The following is a 9,285-nucleotide window of genomic DNA, read 5'->3' on the forward strand; positions in this document are numbered from 1 at the left end:
GTGCCACAATGGTAATAATAATAATGAGAGAATGGTGTATGAGTATAGATTATATAGGCAATGTCAGATCATATTATTACTTACTAGTATGTGACATTATTTAGAGCTTACCAGAAGAAGTGCAAGTGATAAATGACATTGTTCAGTGTGCAAATTATGCTGTTTACAGGGTCTTGAATTGAACAAAATATATTCACCCCAAATAATCCCCCCAGACAAAATAAGTTGAATAGACCCTCATGAAAAAATATGAATTTCGCTTACGTCTGATTATGTTTCAAACCATGGGTAATTATGAAATTATCTATACATTGCAGGTGGTGGGCCGTCACCTTGTCCACTTTTAACTGAAACAGCAGAAGTCGTGTGGGACATACTTGGGAAGGACAATGTGTCCATATCAGGAATACCAGATTCAATGGACTTAACTCTACTGCAGATAAATGAGTCTACTCAGTCAAGGTTTGTCAAAACATTCAGCTTTACTGTATGTCATTAGATAATTCCTTCAATAAAATTGGTTGTTTCACATTCCAAATATTGATAACAAATTTTATTTTCAAAATAAACTATTGACGAAATCCAAAATGTAAAAATTACATATCAAGAAGATTAATAAAGCTCTCTTTCCAACATTTATCCCTTGACTGCCTTTAATGTTTGATATTTATAATTTTCATGGGGTATTATACCCAAAACCCTTCTAAAAGTGATCCCTACTTAGTCTTACCTATATGAAAGACCCTTAGCCTTGACATAACATAAAATGAATTATATAAATAACTGCATATAAACTGAGACCTGAATACATGATAACAAGTAAAACTGATTATAGTTTATTTAAATTTCAGTGATGCCATGTCATTTTTAGACATCCAGGCAATGACAGCAGTGGGAGGGTGCCTGGAAATGGTCACCAGTGTGGCAGATGTGGCGGTTACTCCAAGCAATCCAAGTGATGCAGCAGTTCCCACTGTCAAGGCCATACACACAGTCACTGCGGCACCAAGTAGTGGAAGATGTGCTCCCCCAGCAAGGAGATCCAATCTTGAACCATGCCTTGAATGTGATGAACTGTATCATAAGAAGATGAAATTAGAAATTGAGGTTCTTGAACTAAAAAAGAAAATTATGGAACACAAACTAAAGAAATTTATGGAAGAGTAGAAGACTACTCATGCTTCTCAAAATGTACATATTTCTTAAAAGCTGGCCAAAATACTTGTAACAATATGGTTCTTGCAAATATTTTCTGAAAGTCAACAAATCTACTTCATTAAACATGGTTCAAGCCTAATGTAGGTATCCACATGATGCTTAAGGCACTCGATGAGTGTGGGAGAAGTACATGCGCTAGTAAGGTTAAACATATACGGTACTGTTTCAATTTGGTTTGGGTTTGGGTTATGCTTGGCTTAGCCACAATGTTGCAGATTCAAAGGCTTTCATATCTATGTTCAAACAGAGGTTATGTGATAATTTACAGGAGTCATACTCCTCTGTGGAATCTTCACCTAAATGTTATCTCTACAAAGCCTACAAATATTTGTTGAATGTTGAAAAGTACTTATGTTGTGATTTACCTTTACATGTAAGAAATGCTATTCCAGATTTAGATGCTCAAATTTTAAAATTGCCATAGAAACAGGAAGATACACTAATGCTGATAGACATCTAAGGCTGTGTAGCCACTGTAAAAAGAATAATGTCAATATTATTGAGGACATATATCATATTTTGCTGGAATGTGCACTATATGTTGATATTAGAAACAAAAACCTTATTGATATATAATCATATGTCTGTTGTTAATATTTTAAAAGATTCAAACACAAGTACTCTCACTCTATATAATGTTGGAAATTTCCTCTACCATGTAGAGAAGAGGAGCAGCTTAAAATATGCTCAGTAACTGACGCCCCTTTACTGAATAACAATATCTGTCTGTCTGTAATATTCTGGGTGAATGTGGGAGATTCCCTCTTCAACTTACTTATATGTCAAGGTCACGTAAATATTGGTGTAGACCAAGATGTAGGTTACCACATCAAATTTATTTAATGTTAAAGTCTTTGGATGAATCTGGACACATGACATGGGCATCTCATCATATTTGTTTGGATTTCACAGGACTTTGGAGATATTGATGATTTTTCGAAAACATTAATCTTAATTTAATTGAAGATGAAATGCATGTTTTACTTCTTTGTAAAGCCTACCCAGATATGAGGAATACATTTCTTGATAAATATTGGAAACACCCTCCATCACGACACAGTTCTGTCAACGTAATGTCTTCAACAAACATAAATGTTATAAATAAATCTGATGTCTTTTCTGTAAAACGCATTTAACTTTATGCATAATATATACAGTTATTAATGTATTTTGGGCCAGTGGCCCATTACTGAATGAAATATCTGTCTGTCTCCTTCACATATTTAAAATATTTAATAATTTGCCTTACTTTAGAAGTGAGTGTTGGCAAAGTGATCCCTGTAAATCAGGTTATGTCCAGACAACTGTGGTACAACCTGTGGTTGGTCGTCGTCATCTGGGTCAATCGACTCACCATCAGGCAAGGGGATACTTCGCAGCTTGCATATGTTGTGCAAAACTGCACAACATTTGATGACCTGTTGTTAAAAGTAATTGCATGTAAATAAAAGTTGTTTTAATTCAAAATTGTTATCTTGTTATTATTTTGTCAATAGTGTTGTGTGGGGCCACATACCGCTAAGATATCTTGTTTCTCATTTCTGTATATTACTTCTCATATATTTGTATATGTTTCACTGGAAGACCATCATTCTGAACATGCTTTATCTGTTGTCATTCTTTTGTTTGAATAATTCAATACAGTTTAATGGATGATGTGAAGAAGATATAAATGGAGTGTTTAAAAAACCTATATATTAACACTTAACATACATACACATGCATGGAAGCACACACACATACAAGACATGCTTCAAATACATTTTAAGAATAATAAAATATACATCAAACATAAATATTATATAAGATTATTTTCTACTTGTGAACAGTTAAGTAATAAAGCACAGTTTGATTACAAATCACATTGGTTTTACAAAGATGAATAACTGTATTCCACATTTATTATTTTATACTGGCATTTACCTTGCATGTTTTTTCTGGGGTTAATCTAACTTCTCCATGCAACACATGAAAGCGCCGCTTGAGGTGCACTATTCCCCTCTCCACTATGCTGCGTGTCCTCTTATGAGCTCTGTCACAAAATGAAACGTTATGAAGATTATTTTAAAATCTGCAATAGCATATTTTGCAATTTGTAACTGGCATGTAAATAACATGATATAGATGTAGATAAATACTCTATTCAGCACTAAAGCATTCTTTTATGTTTACTGTCATTTCATTACGTATTTGTCAGAAAGTTTTTGATGTATTCTAGGATTGTAGATTGTTCCAGGAAAGAAAAACATCAATTTTTTAACTCAACCCAGTTACACTTTTATAGTCATATTTGACAGGGGGCATAACTCTAATCGACTAACCAAAAGTCATGTCGTTTGCAAGATTCGATTTACCTGTTGTATGATGTCTGAGAGCCGGGATTTGGCTGAAGATAGGGAGTGAGGAGCCAGTCTCTACATGGATATCCACTGTCTCCAAGCAAGTGGCAGCGGGCAGGCATCAGGTGGCGAGAGAACAAAGCACAAACGCCGCTCTCGGTCAGTATGCGCGAGTCATGAGTGGACCCGGGCCATTTCGCAACAATATCAATGATGTGTGAACTGTGGTCAAAGACAACCTGAGTATTGATGCTGTGGTACTGCTTTCTGTTCACATAAGCAGGTTCGTGCTGGGATGGTGCCATAATCTGAATGTGGGTGCCATCTATAACGCCAACCACTCCGGGAAAATTAGCGATGCCATAGAAACCAAGTTGGTTTCGTCGGATTTCAGTCGGACTGGTAGGAAACGAAACGAACTGTCGAACAATGGCAGGGGCAGACAGTGCAGTTATTGTTTGGTTAATGGCCCTACTCACTGAAGACTGTGAAACACCAATGTGGTCCGCATTACACAGCTGCATTTTGCCCGTGGCAAAGTAACGCAGCGTCAGTAGAACTTTGTCAGTAGCTGATAAAGGATGACTTCTTTGAGTGAGAGGTGAAATTTCATTGGAAATGAGACTTACTACAAATTGTATACCATGTTTTGATAATCTAAATCTTCGTGTCAACTCTGTTTCTGTGTATTTTTCTAAAATGTTGGTTCTATCGAGGATTGCATGGGCGGCCATCTTTGTTTACTTTAAGAAAATTCTTAGTGCTTAAGTAACCTATGGATGATTCTTAAGTTAAGAAAAAATCTTAAGCACTAAGAAGTTTGATGAATATTGCTTAAGCAAAAATCTTAGTTTTAGATAGGTTGCTATGGAAACTAAGAATTCTTACCAGACTTAAGAATTCTTAAGGCTTAAGAAAATTCTAAGAAGTTTAGTGAATCCGGCCCCTGCCCTATAAAATGCACACCCCAAACCTGGTTGAAACATCCACATTACAACATCAGCAGGATGCCGCGACTCACGACAGCTCAGAGGAACCAGGCGCTAGGAAGACTTGAAGCTGGCCACACTGCACAAGCCGTTGCCAATCACTTCCAGGTCAACGTTCGGACTATCTACAGGCTGCAGCAACGTTTCCGGGCCACCAACACCACAAATGGTCGCCCCCGTACTGGCAGACCAAGGGTGACCACAAGACGACAAGACCGCCATGTTGTGCGACAGCATGTACAGAATCCCTTCATGCAGGCATCCGAAACACCCCGACAGACAGTGGGAACACACGGAAGACCAATCAGTACTGATACAGTACGCCGACGTTTTAACAGCGGGAGCCTCCACCTATCCTCACCCCTCGTCATCGGCGTGAACGTCTACAGTTTGCCCTACAACACCTAAACTGGCGATGCAGGCAATGGAGAACTGTTCTGTTCACAGATGAGAGTCGGTACTGCGTATCAGCTGCAGATGGCAGAACAAGAATATGGCGACGACGTGGCCAGCGTTACTCAGACCAATGTGTTATGGAAAGAGACTCATGGGGAGGTCCTACGGTAGAACGGTGTCAACATTATGCAGTGGCCAGCCGTTAATCCTGATTTAAACCCAGTTGAACATCTTTGGGTTGAAATTCAGAGGAGACTGAATAATGTCATACCAAGGCCGAATACAGCCGATTATTACGCCAGGCCTTTCTCAGAGTGTGGTTCAAGGTGCCAATGGCCTTCATCAATCGATTGGTGCACTCCCTGCATAGACGCTGTGCTGCCGTTATTGCCGCTCATGGTGGTCACACTAGATACTGAAGTCAAAAGTCTCAATGGACTGCAAACGTTCACGTAATGTCTTGGAATTGTGCTGAGTTATTCATTGATGTGTCAAGATATTGTACACAAAAAATTGTTTTTGATCCGCTGATTATGTCCATTTCTGTAATGATTTGATTATAGTGCCTATCTAATTTTAAATACGCACTGACGTTTTCTTTTGCTGCTGAGTATATATTTATTTCTACGCCTGGGGTATCTGCAACACACCTATTCTCACGAAATGTGCACCATTTGTGATTTGTCTCCGCATTACAAAACAACACTTTTTAACTGATATCACTTGTTCATTTCATGTTTATATTAGGTGACAGGCTTAGCAGGTACCTGAGGCATAGACCTTGTTAATGATCTGACATTTATGTGTGTGACTCAGGGTAAAAAGTTAGTCAAAATCACCAAAATGTGTATGTCTCCAATGATAGTATAACATTTTGAGTGAATATTTCATAGTAAATAGTCATCTAGTGTGAACAAAACAGATTACATTTTCGACATACGGTATTGTCCCTTTCGTCTGTACCCAGAAACATCTGTTTTAATTTTGTTTAAATTCATGTTTTAATGTGATGTTTCCCAAAAAGTGCAATCTACATTACCCCATGAAAATGACCATATAATTATTATAAATATTATATGTATTCATTAGCTAGTATTCCTTATCTGCAGTTTTATGTTGGGACAATACAATATCATTCTCATAGCCACTAAATTTCAGCCGATTTCTCACCCTGATGCTTCACAGGTTTAATGTTGTAGAGATTTTGTATAGATGTAATCTGCGTGACCACCATAAGATAAAAACTGTACATCCTGTGTCACCCAACGAGTATTAAAATGAACAGACCTATTCAGTAGTAATAACTAAGTGAAGGAAATGCTCGTCCTTTACACCTAAACGTTTGGTTGGGGCTAAAGGACGTCTGTGTAATCTACGTCATGTAATCTTTTCCAAAGGAGCATCATCTTTTTGTCGGATTGCACACAATAGTTACGTACCTTTAGCACTGACCGTCCGCTGGTTCCAGAAGTAGTATTGGCGCAGTCATCCAAGCGCCAATAGCACATGGAATGACGGACATTTTGTTCAGTAGCGTGATTGAAATGTGCACGAGTGTCCAGTGACTGTCTTACCTGAGTAAAACTGATAACACACTATCTGGGCTACTCAGGTAAGACTCTCGGGCAAAACACACTTTTGTACGAGTTTCGTATAAGTCGTGTGGCACACTTGCGAGTGTAATAATTTCTTTATGTACATTTGTGCAGTAAAACACGGTAAGCATGTGTGACAGCCCTTTTCACTGACGAAACGTTCAATAGTGTAATGACGTAACATACGATCATATACGGAAACAGTGGTTGCTAGGCAAAAGTGATATGTGTACATATGATATATATCACACTGGTTATGTTTCACCATATGGATAATTAAGAATGCTACGTTGTAGTTTGGAATATCTCGAGGTTCATTTCCTCTTTCTACCCATAAATTGCCTTGTACACACTCGATTATATACAGACCGCCGTCGTCTATTTTGCACATTGCCGAGTGCAACTTTTCCTTTCTCCTTGAATGGATGCAATGGTGACTTGCCTTGCTGATGCACTGACCGGTGTATTCATTGGGGTTCGCTTGCTTCTCCATGATTGGTCATATTGCCCATCTGCGTGGACTGTCTATGGAGGACTTCCAGTCATCAGGTCCAGCAGAATGAGCCCAAGATTACCTAAAAAGCAGATATGTTTTAACCCTTATCCCGTGATTGCGATTGGTCCACACTCAACTTGGTATTGTTTGGTCCTCAAATGAAAGCAATAGCAGACTGCATGAAGTTTATTTGTAACTAAATTTACACTCACAACATTTGTCTGCAATAAATTAATGTATATTGGAATTCGTACGCACGGATTTTAACTAGACGCAACACAGATCTGAATCACGGTTTTGCCTGCCGCCTTTTGGCCAAAGATACATAAACCTGCAAGTTTGTTGTTGAAACTAGCGAAATAACTTTTGCATTTCGTCTAATGTAATGTGATAATTTACAAATGTCACGCTTGAAGGCTAAAATTGTAAAGCAAATAGTCCGATGGCTTTATATTTCAGGATTCAACCTTGCATTCATCGTGTACCCTATTTCTTGGCCTCGCTTCCCTTGCCACAGCTATGGTTGGTGTTGACGTTCGTTACGTTGATGGCACTCGCAATAGATACATTGGTAATAACTAGTTTTTAAATAGGGCGGTATGCTCGCCTAGTATTGAAAGCCATAGCTCGTCACGCCGAAGACACGTGTTCGACTCCCCATATGGGTAATTTGTGTGACGCTCAATTCTGGAGTTCCCGCCAGGACATTGCTGGAATATTCCTAAAATTACTCACTCACTTCTAACATAACTGAACATGTTTCCCTGTCTGGACGTTATTACACTTTTTCCGACTTAGGAATGTGTGTATTGGGCTTTGAGCAGTATTTCACTAGTATGACGGTCTGTCAGTGCGAGGAAAGCCCGAAGAGCTGCAAGTATTGGACTTTTAACATTGGGGAAACCTGCGATCTGGGCGAACGGAGTTTCGACTCCACAATCGTAGGTTCCCGACGTGACCAAGGGACGCAACTCAGTTAACTGCCAAGACAAGTCTGGGACATTGTGGATTAAAGACATATAGAAGTATTTTAGATAAAGACCTATCTCCTCTGTGTGAAAGCTGTAACTTACACTGCCCAGAAACAGTTCAGCACTACCTCATAGAATGTCCAGCTCATGAAAACCCACCTAAGGCTCTTAAATAAACTGTGCTAAACAAAACCCAAAATACTTTTTCAATGAACGCAATACTTGGCGATAATTTAATGTATGGTTGCATACAAAGAGCTGTTTTAGACTTCCTCGTTAAAACGGGGAAGTACGACGTAATGTAACTGAACATAAATGTAACAGTTTGTTAAGTGTTGGGCGCACATAGGCCTTTTAAGGCCCAAGGTCGCCCTAAAACCTTATCTACCTACCTACACCAAGACAAAACTGTTCCCTTTCGTATTAGGATGTAAAAGGCCTGTTTTGCAGACAATAACAAGGAATGATGCTATATTTGGTAAACATTTATGCAAAATTAATCCAGTATATATTCATAAGTAAAGGTTCTCTTTACTCTCGACATTGGTGTTCAGCAGTCCCTGTTGCATAAAATAAGTACAAGTCCGTGACATTACTTCTGATCCCATACACCGATTATATACTTGTAATTAGATCAAACAGCTGTGATCTAATGCAACTCAAGTGGGTATAAATAAATTGCAGCAAATAAAAACAATTAGGTTGTCAGTCCAGGTCTGAAGAGGTCATTGTACGACGATGTTGGCTGTTCACTCACATATTTCATACACGATGAGGACCCTCTCATAGTCTGTCTCACAGTCCCTGAACCGCATGTTTCCCTTCCGCCCTGCCCATTCTGCAATGCTAAAGCCCTAACGGAAGCAAGTGTGCATTTGTTCGGGTTCTGAATATCCCTTCTCACCTTTCAATTTAAAAAGAAATCTATCTACAAAAAAATATATATATTCAGCGAAGAGTGAATCACGGTCAAGCATACCCTGTTGTTTTCGTTGATCTAATGCAGAGGATCCTTTTCAAAATGTTAGTTCTCTTATATTTTTATGTTTATTGAAAGAAATTGAATTCTATCAAATATTTTGGTAACTCTGTCCTGTATAAACGGTATTTTTTTAATTTGTAGACTTAGTGTAAAATAAAGCTTTTCAACAACAATTTCACCGTGAACCAAAATGTATAACCATCCGGTTATCAAATAGAAACCTGCTGCTTGTATTGCATCACGCTTGATATGGTTGCTGATGAACAATATCTTCTTTTATGTATAAAATGTAATCATTG

At 38.4% G+C, this 9,285-nt stretch overlaps 1 protein-coding gene and 1 long non-coding RNA gene across 3 annotated transcripts in view; one reads left to right on the top strand and one right to left on the bottom strand.

Moving 5' to 3' along the window:
• Positions 1-9,285, top strand: part of LOC124290211 (sodium-dependent noradrenaline transporter-like) — an 88,924-nt gene that overhangs the window by 35,638 nt on the left and 44,001 nt on the right. The window lies entirely within an intron of this gene.
• On the bottom strand, positions 824-2,653 carry LOC124290238. Its single transcript, XR_006901863.1, has 2 exons — positions 2,468-2,653; positions 824-1,074 (listed from the first exon to the last, which is right to left on the bottom strand). It is a non-coding gene; the product is annotated as an uncharacterized LOC124290238 (long non-coding RNA).

The sequence above is a fragment of the Haliotis rubra genome, unplaced genomic scaffold, assembly GCF_003918875.1.
Source record: "Haliotis rubra isolate DU_JTF1 unplaced genomic scaffold, ASM391887v1 Scf1122, whole genome shotgun sequence".
Classification (NCBI taxonomy): Eukaryota; Metazoa; Mollusca; class Gastropoda; order Lepetellida; family Haliotidae; genus Haliotis; species Haliotis rubra.